Here is a 10,000-nt window from a genome sequence, read left to right as displayed (position 1 = left end):
TACTCGCGAGCATCATGGTGTTCATATGGTTTTAGACGGTGCTCCCTATAGATCCCTAAAGTAGTGCTCGTGAGCACTAAGATTAATATTAAAATATGGGGCTTTCGTGCGCAGAAAATGATATGCAACGTAGTGCTAAAATTTCTCCTAATCATGATTTTTGGAATTATACGGTAGTTATTAGAACTGTGCTCTTCGCCAGATCGCCGAGCCTGTGAAATTCCGAGAACGAACTAGCGCGAACAAGACTTGCAAATTGCTCTGAATCTTATCACTTGGCATAACACGATGACCAATCACAGCAATTAAGTTTTCCTTCATAACCAAATATGGTAAATGATCGACCGTCGTTTCCTAATCAATCAGTATCAGGCAGGGTTGCCACTTTGGAAAATTTATATCCAGGTCTAGAGGTTCTTCATAGCGTCTAGAATTCTAGATATAATATTGGTAATTTGATGTTAGATGCAAATCTGGTGGATTTTGAAATAAATTTAGATATTTCTAGATATTTTTCAAATGTTTTGCCAATATTTATCATTATCGTATTAGATTACTATCTACTGGGTTTTGAATGTACATATATCGGATGCAAATACATATTAGAAATACTAAATTAATAATATGTTTTGTAATGAGTTTATTAAAATATTTTTGATCACTTGTATAAATATCGAGGGGTTTTTGCCGCTAGTAGTATAAGAATAGTGGAAACGACTATAAACGTTTTCATACGTTTGATTACGCAATCGCCCCGCAGCATTAGGATTGGCACCCAGTTGGTGAAGTGGAGGGACTGCGTGTGCATCCGCCGAATCCGAATTATATAAAGTGCCGGTTGTGTTTATATACCTGTTAAAACCCTTCCCCAAAATAGACGTTTTTAAAACGCAAGCAGCCGCCAGAGAATGATGCGAAAGATTAAGAAACAATACGAACATAAATTTCAGAACCACTTCAGCAAAAAACAAAACAAGAAAACAAACAGAAAACGTAATCTTTTCAAACATCTTGGAAAGGTAACTACTTTGTTGTGGAGAGCAAAGTGAAATCAGGAGTGCAGTGCCTGTTGTGCTATGCGAGTTTTTCTGGGCACCGAAAAGCTAATTGTGAAAGGCATTATTTCAGAGGAACTTATCCTGTGTTTTCCTCAGCTCGGAAAAATCAATTAAAAGAGATGAAAGACAATTTGAAGAAGTCCCATAAGCTTTCGAATGAAGTGTCATTGGAAGTGGGTAATATATTGGCCAAAAAGTGCATGCCATACAGCAGTGGCGAGGTTGTAAAAGACGGTATTTTGGCTGTCATAAAAGTTTTAGCTGCAAGTGTCCCGGATCAGCGGAACAAAATGCTAGTCATTGCTGTGGAGGATATCCCTTTGAGTAACGACAGCGTTACAAATAGAGTAAAACGAATTGCGGCTACAGAGAAGGATTTAAGGATAAGGATAGACCACTTCAAATGTTTTTCATTGGCAATGGATGAGACAACGGACAAGGGAGGCACAGCAGTGTCTGGGTGCTGTGTGAACAATTAGGACGGTTTCAAACCAAACTTCAACTTTTCCCTTCCCAAATACAGAAAAGCAATTTGCTTCATTTCCCAGAACTACAAAAGTGTTTGAGTGAAACGGAAAATGGATGTTGCCCATCATATGTTGAAAGCGCTCTAACAAATCTTATGACAGAATTTCAAGAGAGGTTTGTCTTTTTGAAGGAACAGGAAACCAGATTCCAGTTATATTCTCAGCCTTTCAGCTTTCCAGTATAGGACGTCTCCAAAATATTTCAACTTCAAGAAAGAGCAGCAGTAGAACTTGAGCTTGCGGATATGCAGTCGTCCACATCTATGAAATATTTCTTCCAGAAAGAAGATATTTGTACGTTTTGGGGACCAAGCGACTGTCAGAGACTAGCACCTACATTACAAAGGGAGGTTTTCAAAATGCTGTCAATGTTTGGAACGACTTAGATGTGCGAGAGTGCATTCTCTCTTCTCAATAGTATTAAAATACAAAAAGGGCTACACTAACAATGGATCATTTGGAAGAAAGTCTTTGACTGGCTCTTCATTAAGGATAATTGAAAACAAGGGATTTGGCCAATGACATGCAAAGTCATTAAAAGTTCATAGGTAAGAATTTTACTTTTGTAATTATTATTTAGTCCTACGTTTTACATACTTATGTTTTTATTACTCATGTACTATTTTTTTTATTTCACAAGTGTAGTACACTTCTTTATAAAATTATTTTTTATCGTATATTACTCGTCCATTGAAAAATGTAACTTATTAAGTGCCCTTCAGAGGGTGATCGCTTGACCAGTGTCTTTGGTTCAGTGCTCAAAAAGGTAGAGATGTGAAGAACCCCTGGTCTAGTCCATTCATTAACCACTCTGATGATAAACCAGGTCTTGTCTATTTCCTTCTTATACACCAAAGAGTTAACCGTACGATCAGATAATATGAATAGAAGCCAGAACCGAAAGCCAACAAAGTAGTGAGAGCTGGAACTATTGGCTGCTTTAAGAGAAGAGTAGATAAATTTATGGATGGGGATGGTATATGGGAATAGACAAGGAACTGCCTAGCGTAGGACTTATAGTCCCTTAGAGTCTCCTACATTCTTACTATACATGTTATTTCATGTTTAAAGGGGGTTATCACACTGGGCTTATTTTTTCTCCCACAGCCTACCTTTATTTGAATAACTAGAATACGACTTCGCTTACAGAAATCTAGACTTCTCTTAGAACATTCCAACAGTATGTCTAACATTTGTATAGGTTTGCTATTTCTTAGTGCATCATTCATCTTTGCTGTATATGTCGGAAACATATTTTGATTTTTGAAGATTTGAAAAATAAAACATTGTAACCGAAGTCGTTTTTACTCAAACGAACTCTCAAACGTCGACGCTGGTGAAGCCCGAGGAAGCCCAGTGTGATAGCGCCTTCAGAAAACAGAAGTGATGGTGGTCGGGGACATGCATGCGAGAATAGTCAAGGTGGGAGAAGAAACAGTCCCGTTTTGATGACATGAAAGAACAAAAAAGAATTGGAAACCTGTTATTTCGACAAAGGTTTTAAGATCAATAAGAAGAACAATAACAATAATGGAAGCAATAAAAAGAAAAAATAACAATAAAACAAGAAGAATCAAAGGACACACAAGCAGTGGGAAGTGAGAAACCCCTGGTAGGGCAAAGCCCTGTTTTTTTTTTTTTTTCTTCTTTTTTCTTTCTTTCTTTGGGTTGCCTCCCCGCCTGGCCAAGGCCGTCGGGAACCAACGCAAATATAGTCCACAGCGAATCCCGTGAACTGAACTCACGACCACCTGCTCATGAGTTCAACACGGTATCCACTGAGCTACCGCGCGGCCCAACACAGACTATATCAAATGTGACCCACGTCAGGAGAAAGTAGACTAAAAGTAAGGTACCACACCCCCATTTTACTAGCAACGCATTCTATACAGTATTCTTTTTATGATATTCACTCCTCGGACTATATAATCAAAATAATAAAGGTCTTTCATTCGTACTTGAGAGGAATTGTAGAACATCAACAACTTACTCGCAAGCTTACACACACACACACACACACACACACACACACACACACACACACACACACACACACACACACACACACACACACACACACACACACACACACACACACACACACACACACACACACACACACACACACACACACACCTCGTATATACATATACATACATAAATGTACACATGGAACTACAATATGTACGTAGGCAAGTATTCCTATACACAGACTATGCATATGTGCATTTTGGCATTTCTGCTAATATTTGAAGTTGGAGGCACATTGGAAGTCGAAAGGACCCGAGAGAGGAACTTGAGTTTTCGTCAATCTGTCAAAACCTTCCTGTTCTTCGGGGTCGTATGCCTCTCCCACGTTCCTCCTCGAAGTTGTCGGAAGACTCTTCGAGGAATCCAATGGCTTCGCTTTTCGAATACGCAGTTCAAGGACTTTTGGTCACTTCTTTCTGGATCATCTCTCTCCTCTTCATATTGAGACAAGGAACGTTTTGGCTGGACACGGCTCCAGAAGTCCTGGTGGTCATGACACTGTTTTTTATTTTTGAGCACCGGATTTTTCACTTTCCTCATCGCCAGGGACCCAGGAAGAGGGCCCTGGCAGAAGAACATCACGAAGGAAGAGGAAACTACCGAGGATGGACCATACTGCAATGTCTGCAAGATTGAGAAAATTGAGAAGATGAGGCACTGCGAAGCGTGCCGAGTATGTGTGCAAGATTACGACCACCACTGCTACATGCTAGGCATCTGCGTGGGTGGTCGTAACTACTCAGAGTTCTTCGGAATGTTGGTGACAGGCTTCTCTCTTCACCTGTTCGCCGGCATCGTTACAATTGCACATCTCATGATCGAGCAAGGCGTGTTAAACGTAGGGCTATACAACCCTGAAAATAGATACAGCTTAGATAACACGCTTTTAGAGAAAACTGAGTGCGAGAGAGACTTGGGAGTTCTAGTGACTCCGGACCTTAAATCCAGGAAACAGTGCATTAGCGCCAGGAATAAAGCAAACAGAGCATTAGGTTTCATTGCTAGGACATTAACGAATAGAAGTGCAGAGGTAATTATCAAACTCTATCTAGCGATAGTTAGACCCATCCTTGACTATGCGGTACAATTTTGGTCTCTGTCCTATAGAATGGACATCAATTCATTAGAATCAGTACAGAGAAGAATGACCAAAATGATACATGGACTCAGAAATTTGCTTTACGAAGAGAGGCTTTGGCACCTTAACTTACACTCTCTGGAAAGGCGCAGAGTGCGGGGTGATGTAATAGAGGTGTTCAAGTGGATTAAAAGCTTTAACAAGGGTGATGCAAACAAGGAGATCATATTAAAACAACAGTGCAGGACTGGTCAAATTTAGATTTAAGAAGGAAATAGGCAATAATTGGTTTACTAATAGGGTGGTCAACGAATGGAATAGACTTAGTAACCATGTAGTGAGCGCTGAAACTATCAGTTGTTTTAAGAAACGGTTAGACAACTTTATGGATGGGGATGACAGTCGGTGATGGATATGGAGCTGCCTAGTGTAGGCCTTATGGTCTCTTGCAGTCTCCTTCATTCTTATGTTCTTAAACTAGTACACTCACACTTGTCCCCCATTTCCTTGTAAATTGGAACTATACAGGCACTCCTACAGTCCTCCGGCACTCTACCCTCTCTTAAACAAACATTAAATAACCTCACCATCCAGCCCACCATTACTGTACCTCCTTTATTTTAGACATTCTGCATGATATCTATCTAACTCAAGTGCTTTACCTGCTCCCATCATCTTAACAACTGCCTTCACCTCATCTTTTCCTATTTCTCCTCCATTTTCCTCATTCATCACGGTCATTTTCTTAGCACTTCCCACTGCAACTACCTTCCCCTCTCTATCCTCCTAAAATACTCTGCCCATCTTCCTCTTACAGCCTTCTCTCTCATTATCATCTCTCCATCTGCACCTTTTACGTTTTCTTCTCTACTTGATTCGCCTCCTCTTCCTCTCTTAATTTCCTTCTAAAACATTTTTTTATTCTGTCATACTCTTACCCCATTTCACATCTGCTCTCCTCTTTGCCTCCTTTATCTTATGCTTTAATTCTCTTCTCTTAACTTTGTACCTCTCATATGATTCTCTCATCTTATTTTCTAACCAATCTATGAAATATCGCTTCTTCTCATCTGCAACCTTCTTTGCTTCCTCATCCCACCACTCACTACCCTTCCTTCCATTTCCTCCCGTCCTCCTTGTTGCATACACTATCTTTGCACACCCTCTGACTCCCTCTTTGAACAATCTTCATTCCTCCTCCACTCCTAGTTCTACTCTATCCTTCCCTCCCTCCCACTCCTCTCTCAGCTTAAATAATGTATATATATATATATATATATATATATATATATATATATATATATATATATATATATATATATATATCCTATCTGAGAGATGACACCTTGATGTGGTGGATAGGCTAGGGAATCTTAATGATTACAAAAGTTATGTCGATGGAGAGGAAATCTCTGCAGGGTCACCCATATCGAACAGGTTTTGTAAGAAAGATCAGACAAAAAGCAGCTCACACACACAGTCATAGGAGCCACTGCTATCTGGTACGTCCCTGATGGGGGTACCGTCATAATGACGGCGTGGACCATTGGGAGTATAGGGCTTCACCGAATATAATGAATAAGGTAACACCAGAGAAATATCTCGAAACTAGTTGGCAGGGAGGTGAGATTACTGCCAAAAGCCTTCCAAAGCAACCATGAACAGTAGAACCAAAACAAACCGGGCGTTCCTGTTGGATCATCGTCTCCTAAGGGTCCAACCCCATTGCCACGTGTGCTTACGGGCAGTGTGCCACCGATTGTGAGTAAGCACTGTCCAAGCAGATCCAAGTCTTGGACATTAAACAACATTAAGGAAATGAAGATGTATACTTGCAACGTAAGAGCTCTCTCAGAAGACCACATACTCAATACTTTCACGGAAGAACTAGACAACATCAAGTGGGACATCGTAGGGCTGAGCGAAGTCCGAAGAGTGGAACAAAAGTTGATACAATAACAAGATGGTCACCACCTGTTCTACTATAGAGGTAAGGACAAAGAAAAATCTAGTAGAGTAGGATTCTTGATAAACCGGGAGGTTGCTGGTAACGTAGTCAAATTCAGTAGTTGATCGGACAGGGTAGCTTGGATTGTGATTAGACTCTGTAAAGGGTACACCCTAAAATAGTTCAGGTTTATGCGCGAACTTCATAGAGTTCAGACGATGAAATTGAGTCTTTCTATGATGATTTAAGTCAGGTAATGGATCAAGAAAAAAGTAAGTACACGTTGGTAATAGGCGATTTTAATACTAAAGTGGGGAAGAAGATAGGAGATGAGTCGTGCATTGGGAAATTTGGAGTAGGTGAAAGAAATAACAGTGGCGAGATGTTAGTAAATTTTGTAGAGAACTATAACATGAAGATAATGAACACTTTCTTCCAAAAGCGTGTGGGTCGTAAGTGGACCTGGAAAAGTCCAAATGGAACAACATAGAACGAGGTAGACTTCATATAAGGAGATGAGAGCAAGAGCATTAGAAATGTTACGGTAATAAAGTCAACATAGGTAGTGACCATAGAATGGTAGGTTGCACAGCTAAATTCAATTTCAGAGCCGAGAGAAATAAACTAGCTTTAAAGAAGAAAATAAGCCTTGCAAAGGTTAAGGATGATAAGAAAGAATTTTAGTTTGAAATTAAAAATAGGTTTGAAGCTCTAAGAACTAACGAGGACAGCGTGGAAGATATGAATTTGAATTTAGTGAATATCATTAGGAAATCGACAGAGAAAGTAGGAAGTACAAAAAGTATTAGAGAAAAGAAATACTCCAAAGCTACAAATAACCTAATTAAAAGAAGGAGGACCATGCAGATTAAAAGCAGGAGAGACGAAATAGAAAAAGTAGAACTAAACAAGCTTATCAACAAAAGGCAGAGATCAGAGAGAGAGAGAGAAAAGAGAAACATGGATGAAATAGAGGAAACTATTCGGAAAGGTAAAAGTATTAAAGGGACCGAGCGCAGACATGCTTTAGGAAGACAACAAATGATATGTTTGAAAGATAGAAATGGAGGGATCATTAAATGAAAGGACAGAATGGTAAAAAGAGTAGAAGTTTACCAAGAGCTTTACTCAACGAAGACCGTAGTTGAGTCAGTCAACTCATCTATAGACGTTAGTAGTGTACCAGAGATTACAAAGGAAAAAGTAGAATTTGCTCTAAAAATATGAAACTAGGAAAAGCACCTGGAGAAGATGGTATATCGATAGATCTGTTGAAAAATGCAGGGAAAGAAGTTCATATTAATCTAGCTCAGTTGTACACCCAGTGCTTACGTCAGGAAAGCGTTTCTAAATCGTGGTGCAATGCTATAGTGATTTTGCTTAATAAAAAGGGAGATCAGAAAGACCTTAGTAACTATCGTCCGATTAGCTTGCTATCAAATGTATATAAAGTATTCCCCAAGATCCAAAGTCAAATATTAGATGGAAACCAACCGAGAGAACAAGCAGACTTTAGGAGCGGATATTCGACTCTAGACCATTTGCAAGCGATGAACCAACTAATCGAGAAAACGACAGAATACAATATACCTCTGTGTTTAGCTTTTGTAGATTACGAGAAGGGCCTTGACTCGGAAGAACAATTAGCAATACTAAATTCGCTCCGCAATCAGGGTACAAACGAACAGATCATAAGGGTTTTAGAAAATATTTATGTGAAAGGTACCTCTATAATTTGACTACATAAAGATACAGAAAAGATCAAGATCGAGAAAGGAGTACGGTAAGGCGATACAATTTCACTCGAATTATTTACAGCTTGCTTAGAAGAGATTTTCAGAAGGTTGAATTGGGAAAAGAAAGGTTTGAAGATTAATAGCGAATATTTGAACCGCCTGAGATTTGCGGATGACATTATTCTTATTTCAGAAAGAGTAGAAGACTTGCAAGATATGCTGAGTTATCTGAAAAAGGAAAGTCTCAAAGTAGGTTTGAAAGAAAATAAGACCAAAACCAAAGTAATGTTCAACACGAAAGTTCAAAGTAAAGATATTATAATCGATGATGAGAATCTTAAAGAAGTTGAAGAATATAATTATTTAGGCCAGATGGTGAAAGTGACAAAAGATAATGATAATGAAATAAAAAGACGTATTACAATTGGTTGGAAAGTGTTTGGTAAGTACAATAAAATCCTGAGAGGTTCTCTATCTTTCTGTTTCACGGTCTGAGACTTGGAAACTGACGAAGGCGATGGAAACAAAACTAAGGGCTACACAGAGGAGAATGGAGAGATCAATGATGGAATAACGCTGAGAGACCGAAAGGGAGCAATTTGGGAGTGGATATTGTGGAAGCGGTAAAAAAAGAGTGGAATTGGGTAGGTAAGTTAATGCGAACGACTGATGAGCGATGGAGCGTGTTACTGAGTGGACGCCGCGAGATGGGAAGCGTGGAAGAGGTAGACCAGATAGGAGGTGGAGAGACGAGATTGAGAAGTTTGCAGGAGTGACGTGGCAGAGGTTGGCGCAGTCGTATATATAATGGAATGCTATGAAGGAGACCTTTGTTCAGCAGCGGACTCAGGATGGTTGATTTGATCGATTGATTGATTTGTATTTACATACACATAAGCAGTGACGCGGACTGCTCGAAGTAAATTGAAATCGGTAACGCATTGACGCGGAAATGCACCCCAGATTTTTAGGTAACGCACTACCTGTCCGGTGGTAACGCGCCTAGCTCTGCTGTATTATCAATACAGGAATCTGTGAAGTTTCAATTTACCTTAACCTAACTAGCCTAAACTAAAATACCTAACCTAATTAACCTAACAAATTCCTATGCTACCGGGTGAGACGAAAGTCCAGAAATACCCAATAAATATTTCAATTACTAAATAACCACAAGGGAAAATGGACTAATAATGAATCGACAAATCATAATGCTAATAAGACACTTATATTGCCCATGGATTACCTGACATATTAAACGCTCCATCAGATTAAAAACAACACACGAGGCATAATACGTTACAATCAGTAATACTCGTAGATAAATGATTAACAGTCCATGTAGCATAGTAAAAACGAAAAACTCAAATCTAACAAAAAACAGTATAATGAAGTGCGATGAGTAAAATGGGAATGTTCACTATTATATTTCAGACGATATTGGAACAAAATTGCTCAAAATCAGAGTCCAGTGAGCACAAATGTAAGCAATGGACAATGAATTCTATTCCAGTATCACGTAAGCACAATTTTCACTTCTTATATTTGGCATATGAAATGTCTATTTTTTTTTCCTATGGAATGATATGATTAGGTTAGGTTAAGTAAAGTTAGGAGCAATTTGG

The sequence above is a fragment of the Oratosquilla oratoria genome, chromosome 9, assembly GCF_046742065.1.
Source record: "Oratosquilla oratoria isolate Oo_2021 chromosome 9, ASM4674206v1, whole genome shotgun sequence".
Taxonomy (NCBI): Eukaryota; Metazoa; Arthropoda; class Malacostraca; order Stomatopoda; family Squillidae; genus Oratosquilla; species Oratosquilla oratoria.
Note: the sequence above shows the minus strand (reverse complement) of the source record.